At 38.9% G+C, this 9,579-nt stretch overlaps 1 pseudogene; it reads right to left on the bottom strand.

The window, feature by feature from the left end:
- Positions 1-3,840: 3,840 nt before the first annotated feature.
- On the bottom strand, positions 3,841-5,664 carry LOC113242311 (elongation factor 1-alpha 1-like; annotated as a pseudogene).
- Positions 5,665-9,579: the final 3,915 nt, after the last annotated feature.

The raw sequence follows: 9,579 nt of genomic DNA, 5'->3' as shown, positions 1-9,579 counted from the left end.
CCTCACGGCCACCGAGTAGCAGAGCTCTGTTCGAATCAGGTCTGTCGCACTCCAAGTTCTGAACCCTTTTCCCAAACGCGCTCCTCTCCCTGTGTCGGCGACACCCATTCTGGCAAATCACAGTGTGTCAGGAATCTGGTTAGCTGGAACCGGATCCTCCGTAAGCCCCTGTTCCCTCCTGCAAACTGAAGTCGACTCATAACTTCGGTCTTCTCCTAGCTCGCAGCACTGCCCACTGAGCACCCGAACACTGCTAGCCAGTGCTCCCCAACCTGGTCTGCCTTGTCACCTGAAAAGAACCCAGTCATCCAAAGTCCCCAACCACCTTAGCTCAATAGCGAGAGAAAACGGGAATTGGGAAGCAATAATATTAGCCCGGGGGGGCGGGCGGGGTGTGAATTTGTTGGCCTGGGCCTGACAGCCAAAGGTCCCAGAGCAAAATCAACTCTGACAGACCCATGACGCTCACTAGTCTAGATGCGTTTCTTTCTAATATTTGCTTTATTCAGACACAGCAGGAAGAATGGGGGTAAGACTGACCCCAAATACAGAGTTTTGATTTTTCTACTAAGCCGTAGAGAAGGCATAAGCTGGGCAAGGACCTAAAGAACTAAATAATTTCTCTTTTATTAGGCTATTCAACTGGTCTTTACAATTTACCGATATTAGTGTGTGCTAGCAAGGTGCTCATTACTGCTTGATTGCCATCAGGGCCCAGAAGCAGCCCAGGCCCTCACAAGAGCTAACAGGTGTAAGTTACATATCATTGTTTTCTTGAGTACTGTATGTTCCTTCCCCAGTCTTCTATATGGCAACTGGGTCTAGGTCAAAACCCAGTTGTAATCATGAACAGAAGAGAGAACAGCATCGGCATCCAGTGTTACTGTGATCTGGGAATGGTTTTTGGTTCAGAATCTTAGTAATGGGTTTAGTCCAGCTCCAAATGATCTTTTTTAGGCTGGTTGCTCTTATTTTCTGATGAAACCTCTCTGCCAGCCCCCCTTCCCATCCTTCACTTCCACTGAACTCATAGTTAGTCCCTGAGGTACATGGGAAAGGTTGGGGCCAGGGAAACTGTGGAGATTGGCTGGGTGTTCAAGGACACAGTAAACAGCGACATATAAAGGTAGGAGAATTATTATAGCAGTTAGAAATAAACAGATTACTGTAGTTGAAATTATCACAGAAACCATATGGGAAAAAATTTAAAAATTTTCAAGCAAATTTCTGTGGTAAATGTAGATTTTTCTTAAATGTAGACACCATTCTTGCTATGGGGATCAGAATTCCTACAATGCTTTGGTCATTTTCCAAATTGAGATAGCATTAATAATTGTCCCCAAACCATGGTTCTATGCTAGGTGTTAGCTCTCTCTTCCAGACAGCTTTATTGAGGTATAATTGGGATACAATAAGTTGCATATATTTAAAGTGTACCATTTGATACATTTTGACACGTATACATCCATAAAACCATCGCCAAAAATCAAGATAGTAATAATATACATCATCCCCAAATTTCCTTGGGTCATATAGTAGGAGTATGTTTAATTTTTTAAGAAACAGCCAAACATTTTTCCAAAATGGTTATACATTTTGCATTCCCACCAATAGTATATGAGACTTCCAATTACTTCATATAGTCACCCATCCACATTTGGTTGGCCAGCCTTGTTACTTTTAGCATTCTAGTAGACATGTAGTAGATTTTCGCTGTAGTTTTATCTTGTATTTCCCTAATGTCTCATGATATCCAACACCTTTTAAAAAACAGTTTTTTAGAGAAGTTTTAGATTCGCAGCAAAATTGAGTGGAAAGTACCGAGGGTTCCTGTATACTCCCTGATCCAACATGTGCACAACCTCCCCCAGTATCAACCAGAGTGCCACATTTGTTACAATTGATGAACCTACATTCACACATCATTATCACTCCAAGTTTCTAGTTTACACGAGGGTATGGCTTGATGTACAAATGTATAGTGTTTTGACAAATGTATAATATCCATCATTAAAGTAACACGCAGAATAATTTCACACTCTAAAAATCCTCTGTGTTTTACCTATCCATCCTTCCCCTTACATCTCCAACCGGTGGCAACTACTGGATCTTTTTATGGTCTCTATGGTGTTACCTTTTCCAGAATGTCATATACTTGGAATCATACAATATGCAGCCTTTGACAGATTGATTTCTTTCACTTAGTAATACGCATTTAAAGTTCCTTCATGTCTCTTCGTGGCTTGATAGCTAATTTCAATTAGCGCTAAATAATTTCCCACTATCTGGATATACCACATTTACCCATTCACCCACTGAAGGGCATCTTGGTGGCTTCCAAGTTTTGGCAATTATGAATAAAGCTGCTATTAACATTTGTGTGCAGATTTCTGTGAAGACATAAGTTTTCAACTCATGTCAATGTATATACTAAGGAGCATGATTGCTGGATTATATGGTAAGACTATGTGTAGTTTTGTAAGAAACTAAAGGCAGCCAAACTGTCTTCCAAGGTGGCTGTACCATTTTGGCATTCCCACCAGCAACAAATGAGAGTTTTTGTTGTTTCGCATTCTTGCCAGCATTTGGTGGTGTTGGGGTTTTGAATTTTTGTATTCTAATAGAGCTGATTGTTGTTTTAATTTGTATTTCCCTGGTGACATGATGTGGAGCATCTTTTCATATGCTTATTAGCCACCTGTACATCTTTTTTGAAGTGTCTGTTAAGGTCTTTGTCCCACTTTTAAATCTGGTCGTTTGTTGTCTCATTGTTGAGTTTTAAAGAGTAGTTGTTTATTTTGGAAAATAGTCTGCTTTGATCTGAATGTGTACCACCAAAATTCATATTGCTGAAACCCTAATCTCTAATGATGGTATTGGGAGGTGAGGGTTTGGGGAGGTGACTAGTCATGAGAGAGAACGCTCACGATTGAGATTACTGCCCTTACAAAAGCGGCCCCCAGAGCTCCTTAGCCATGCTGGCACCTTTCTTGGACTCCCCAGCCTCCAGAACTGTGAGAAATTAATGTTTGTTTATAAGCCACCGAATTTATGGTGTTTTTATAATAGCCTGAATGTTCTAAAGCAGTCCTTTATCAGATACATCTTTTATAAGTATTTTCTAGCTTGTGGCTTGTCTCCTCATTCTCTTGATGAACACTATTTACATCTGCTTATTGGCCAGTCATGTATCTTCTCTGATGAAGTGTGTGTTCAAATCTTTAGTCTATTTCTTTGCATTGCATCTTTTTTAATTGTTGAGTTTGAGAGTTCTTTATATGTGCTCTGGATACCAGTCCTTTATCTGATATATGCTTTGCAAATATTTTCTCCCAGGTTGTTTCTTGTCTTTATTCTTTTAATAATAAGTTTTTTGTTTTGATGAAGTACAGTTTATCAATTTGTTCCTTTATGTACTGTGCTTTTGATATTGTATCTAAGAAATCTTTGCGGGGTCACCTGCCTGCCTAAGTCGGGTAAGCGTCTGCTTTCAGCTCAGGTCATGATCTCAGGGTCCTGGGATGGAGCCTCACATTGGGCTCCCTGCTCAGCAGAGGGTCTGCTTCTCCCTCACTCTTTGCCCCTTCTCCTGCTCGTGCTCGCTCTCTGTCTCTCAAATAAATAAAATCTTTTTTTTAAAAAAAAATCTTTGCCTCACCCAATTAGGCATAAGGTGACAAACATCTCCTATTTTCTTTTAAAAGTTTATGGTTTTAGGTTTTGTGATTGTTTTTAATTTTTGATGTGGTGTAAGGTATGGTTCCAAGTTCTTTTTTGTTGTTGTTTTGCATATGGTTGTCCAATTGTTCCAGCATCGTTTTTTTAGAAGGCTATCCTCTTTTCATTATATTGTCTTTGTGCCTTTATCAAAAACCAATTATCCACATATGTGGAGGCTTATTGCTGGACTCTGTTCTGTTTTATTGCTCTATTTGTACAAAATGCTGTATTTTTTCCCTCTCATTAAACTTTTGTTTTAATGGGTCTCAAAATTCTGTGACAGATTTTTGGTCAAGTTGTTTCCATTAAAAAGTACTGATTTTAAAAACTAATAACTTAAAACTGCGACACACAAAAAAGCAAATGGTCCACAAAACATTCTCCTTTCCTTCTGAAGTTTTTATGCCTTATTATCATTGACCAGTCTTTTACTATTAAACTTAATTGGCCAATTGACACAAACAGTTCTGAGACCGTTCTTCCACCACTGATTAAGACTGGGGCGGCAGGTATTGGGGATAATACTCATTTAGCCTTCTGAGCTTTCTGCGCAGACTTGGTGACCTCGGCAGCTCCAGCTGCCTTCTCGTCCACTGCTTTGATGACACCCACAGCAAGCGTCTGTCTCATGTCACAGCAGAAAGGAGGAGGGTAGTCAGAAAAGCTCTCAACATACATAGGCTTGCCCAGATCCATATCAACAATGGCAGCATGAGCAGATTTCAAGAACTTGGGACCATCTTCCAGCTTTTTTCCAGAACGACAATCTGTCCTCTCCTTCAGCTCAGCTAACTTGCAAACAGTGTGAGCTGTGTGACAGTCCGGCACAAGGGTATATCCAGCACTGATCTGGCCTGGATGGTTCATGATAATCACCTGAGCTGTGAAGCCAGCTGCTTCCATTGGTGGGTCATTTTTGCCCTCATCAGCCACATTGCCACGACAAACATCTTTGACAGATACATTCTTGACATCGAAGACCACATTGTCCCCAGGCAGAGCCTCACTCAAAGCTTCATGGTGCATTTCAGCAGACTTTACTTCAGTTGTAACATTGGCTGGAGCAAAGGTGACCACCATGCCAGGCTTAAGAACACCGGTCTCCTCTCGGCCCGCAGGGACAGTACCAACACCACCAATTTTGTAGACGTCCCAGAGAGGCAGACGCAAGGGCTTGTCAGTTGGATGAGCTGGTGGCAGAATGCAATCCGGAGCTTCAGGCAGTGTGGTTCCACTGGCGTTCCCATCTTTACAGGTGACTCCATCCCTTGAACTGAGGCATGTTAGCACTTGACTCCAGCATGTTGTCACTTTTCCAGCCAGAAACTGGTACAAAATGCTACTGTGTCGGGGTTATAGTCAATTTTGTTGATGTAGGTGCTGACTTCCTTAATGATTTCCTCGTGTCTCTTCGTGCTGTATGGTGGCTCAGTGGAATCCATTTTGTTAATACCAACAATTAGTTGTTTTACACCCAGTGTGTAAGCAGAAGGGCATGCTCACGGGTCTGCCCTTTCCTGGAGACACCTGCTTCAAATTCACCAACACAGCAGCAACAATCAGGACAGCACAGTCAGCCAGAGACGTGCCTGGAATCATGTTTTTGATAAAGTCTCTGCGTCCTGGGGCATCAATGATGGTCATGTAACACTTGGGGGTCTCAAATTTCCACAGGGAGATATCAGTGGTGATACCACGTTCATGCTCAGCTTTCAGTCGATCCAAGACCCAGGTGCACTTGAAGTAGCCCTTTTCCCATCTCAGCAGCCTCCTTCTGAAATTTTTCAGTAGTTCTTTTGTCGATCCCACCACATTTATAGATCAGATTGGGTAGATTTGCCCGAATCAATGTGTCCAATGACAATGATGTTGACGGGAGTCTTTTCCTTTCCCATTTTGGTTTAGGTTGAGTGGTGGTTTTCGTGACAACTGTGTTCTGGCAGCAAACCTGTTGCGAAAAAGCCAAAATGCTGTTTTTATTGCTGTTAGCTTCATAATAATTCTTGAAACGAGGTAGAGTTAGGCCTCCAGCTTTGTTCTTATTCAGAGTTGTTTGGGATATTCTGCATCCTTTACCTTTCCATTGGAATTTTATAATTAGTTTCTCAATTTCTACGAAAAATAAAACCACCTGGGATTTTATGATTGCATGAAATTTGAGATGCAAAGAAAATCTTAACAATGTTGAGTTTTATGATGCATGAACGAGGTGTATCTCCTTATTTGCTTAGACTGTCTTTATTTGGTCTTAGCAATATTTTGTAGTTTCTAGTGTTAGTGGTCTTTCCCATCCTTTGTTAGATTTATCCCAACATATTTCATATTTTTGATGCAATTGTAAATGGCATTTTTAAAATTTTAATTTCTCATTATGTATTGCTAGTACATAGAAATAGGACTGATTTTTGTATAATGATATGGAATCCTGCATTCTCTTTTTAAGATTTTATTTTTAAGCAATCTCTGTACCCAACATGGGACTTGAACTTACAACCCTGAGATCTAGAGTTGCCTGCTCTACAGACTGAGCCAACCAGGTATCCTTGAATCCTGCATTCTTGCTAAACTCACCAGTTTAGATGTCCATGATCTTTTGCTTTTTTTTTTTTCTTTTGCCTGAATGCTATGGCTAGAACCTTCAATAAAATGTTGAATAGAAGCAGTAAGAGTGGATATCCCTGTCTTAATCTTAGGGAATTCAGTTTTTCCTCTCTAAATATGATGTTAACTGATGCTTTTCCCGCATCAGGTTGAGGAACTGTCCTTCTGAAACACTGATGCTGTTAAGTTGAAATTTTTACTGAAATGACATGTCCTTCTCTTTGCTGAGAGTGTTTTTCAGGAATGCACGTTTAATTTTGTCAGATGCTTTTTCTTTTTCAATCTGTTAATATGATTAATTACATTGATTTTTTAATATTAAACCAACCCAGCTTTCCTGGGATAAACCCCACTTGACCCATGTTGTGTTTCCCCTTTAATATGTTGTTGGATTTCAGTTGCTAAAATTTTGAGAATTTTTGGATATATCTTCATGAAGGATACTGGTCTGGTGTCAGAGTCCTGCTGGCTTCATTGCGTGGGTTGGAAGATTACCTCCTCTTCAATTTTTTGAGGAGTTTAAGTAGAATTAGTATTATTTCTTCCTTAAACATTTAGTAGTACTATGTCTTTCCTTAAACTTAAAAGTGAAGGTAGCTGGACCTGGAGTTTTCTTTGGGGGAAGTTCTATAACTACAATTCCATTTCTTTAATAGATACAGGGTTATTTGAGTTATATATTTTTTTCTTTAGTGAGCTTTGTTACTGTGTCTTTTAGTGCATTTTCCCATTTCACCTAAGTTGTTGAATTCACTGGCATAAAGATGTTTGTGATAGTCCCTTTATTATCCCTTTAATAGGTATAGATACAATCTGTAGTGACGTCACCTCTCTCATCCTGATATTGGTAATTTGTGTCTTTTCTATTTCTTAATCAGTCTGGCTAGAGGCTTGTCAATTTTATTGATCTTCTCAAAGAACTAGAGAGTTCTTTATTTTTGAAGACTCTTACTGTCAAATTGAATCTATTGTGCTAAAATCCTACTCCACTAGAGCCGTACATACCCTGGAAGCACTCTATTGATATCTGTTGAATGAACCAATGAATGAAAAAAAAAAGCAGCATTGACTTCAGCATGTAAGGTTATTGTAATATTACCACTATTTTAGATACCAGCCATTTCCTTATCTCTTATGTCAGTACTTTAGTACTGGTAAGATATAACTGAGCAGAATCTCCAGCAGCCAGATTAAATGCTTTGACCCAAGTGAAGGCTAATAAAGGGAGGTGAGGCAGGCAGCTAGCATCGAGAAGGGAGAGAATCTTGAGACAATAAGGAAAATAGAGGCTGAAGACACAGTGGAAGTATAATAAGACTGTAAGTCAGGAATTTTGGGATACTAAACTAGCGATTTGGGATGAAAGAGTATAAATTCTGACAATAGGAAGTGAAGGTCAGATAAAGTGTAATCCAAGAATGATTACCCATGTCATTTCAGTAAAAATTTCAACTTAATAGCATCAGTGTTTCAGAAGGATATTTGAGAAATACTCAGATGTTAGAGGAAAAAAGACATATAAATCAACTTAGGTAAATTATGAAAAACAGTATTTCTATTTATACTCCCCACTTAAAAAATAATACATTGGACTTATTATATCTACATTAGCAGGAAGATCTTAAGATATCTGGTCAAAAGAACCACAGAAAGGTCATGACATACCTCAGTGGGAAAAAGCAGAAGTCTCTCATTGCTTTTACCAGGCTGCAAAAGCAACACTGACCTCACTAAACTTGAGTTCATCTCTGTACTAGCTGGCCACCGTGACCTTGGGCTTGCATGATCCCTGTGCTTTTTTTGTTTTAGACGTTTTGGGGTTTTTTAATGTTCAGACTGCACACATTTAAAGTGCACACTTATATTTATATTTAATACACACATAAAACCATCACCACAACCAAATTAATGAACACATCCATAACTGCCAAAAGTTTACTTGGGCTCCTTTGTAATCTCTCACTCCCACCCTATCCCCTACATACTCCTCACCAAGTTTCCAGGAAACTGATTTGCTTTCTGTCACTATACATCGTAACGTATTTCCTAGAATTTTATATAAATGGAATCATAAAGTGTTTGTACTTTGCCTTGCTTCTTTCACTCAGCATAATTATTTTGAAATTCATCTGTTTTGTTGTCCGTATCATCATATGTTCTTCTTCTTGTTGGGCTGTATTCCTTTCTGTGGATATGGAACAGTTTATCCATTCACCAGTTGATAGACATTTGTGTTGTTTGAAGTTTTTGCTGCTGCCATGTGTGGAACATTCTTTCATTTCTCTTGGCTAAGAATCAATGGGTGGAATGGCTGGGTCATATAAGTTTAACTTTTTAAGAAATTGCCAAAATTTTTCCAAAGTAGTTGTACCATTTTGTACTCTTACCAGTACGGTGTGAAAGTTCTAGTTCCACCACATTCTCTCCAACACTTTCATGGTGGACAATTTTGCAGTATCTATTGAGATTAAAAATGCACATATACTTTGATCCAGTAATTCCACTTCTAGGAATTTATCCTACAGGTATTCTCACACATGTGTGAAAGGACATATATGTATAAGGCTATTAGTTGCAGCATTGTTTGTAATAAAAATTAGAACTAACCAAAATGTCCCATCATTATGGGGCTAGATAAACAAATTGTGGTATATTGGTATAACAGAATACTATGTAGCTGCAAAAATAATCAGGAAGCAAAGATGTTTTTGGAAGGATAACCCTAACCCTAACACTGCTTTTCTCTGGGAAGGGGAAAGTAAGGCACAGAGGTGGGAGATTGTCATATAGTCTTGCGTCTTTTCTGTTTTGAACCATATGGATGTATTACCCACCGAAAAAATAGATTTAAAACTTTTTAAATGTCTCTGAAATTAAAACAGTCATTAAAAGCAGAATTTTAGAATCAGAAACCTTTCACTTTATAGGTAATAATAACTGACACTTAGGAAGGTCAAGTGCTTTGCCATGTTCAAATAGTTAGCTGGTATACAATGAGTGCTTATAAGTCTTATTAGGGAGAATCCCAGACCTGTAAGTTCTCCTTGTAGTCATTTAAAATGATGTCTTTGTTAAAAATGCAACCATTATTCTCAGGGAGCAGAAGCTTCATAAGACAGCACTAATGTAATGAAACAAATACTGGACTTGGAAGCCAGGAGAAATGGGCTGGTGTCCTAATTCTAATTCTGCTATTTATTATTACCTTGACCATTTGGAACTGGTTTCCTTATGTGTCAAAACAAAATAGCAATGCTT

The sequence above is a fragment of the Ursus arctos genome, unplaced genomic scaffold (assembly GCF_023065955.2).
Source record: "Ursus arctos isolate Adak ecotype North America unplaced genomic scaffold, UrsArc2.0 scaffold_25, whole genome shotgun sequence".
Classification (NCBI taxonomy): Eukaryota; Metazoa; Chordata; class Mammalia; order Carnivora; family Ursidae; genus Ursus; species Ursus arctos.
This window is presented reverse-complemented; position numbering and strand designations above follow the sequence as displayed.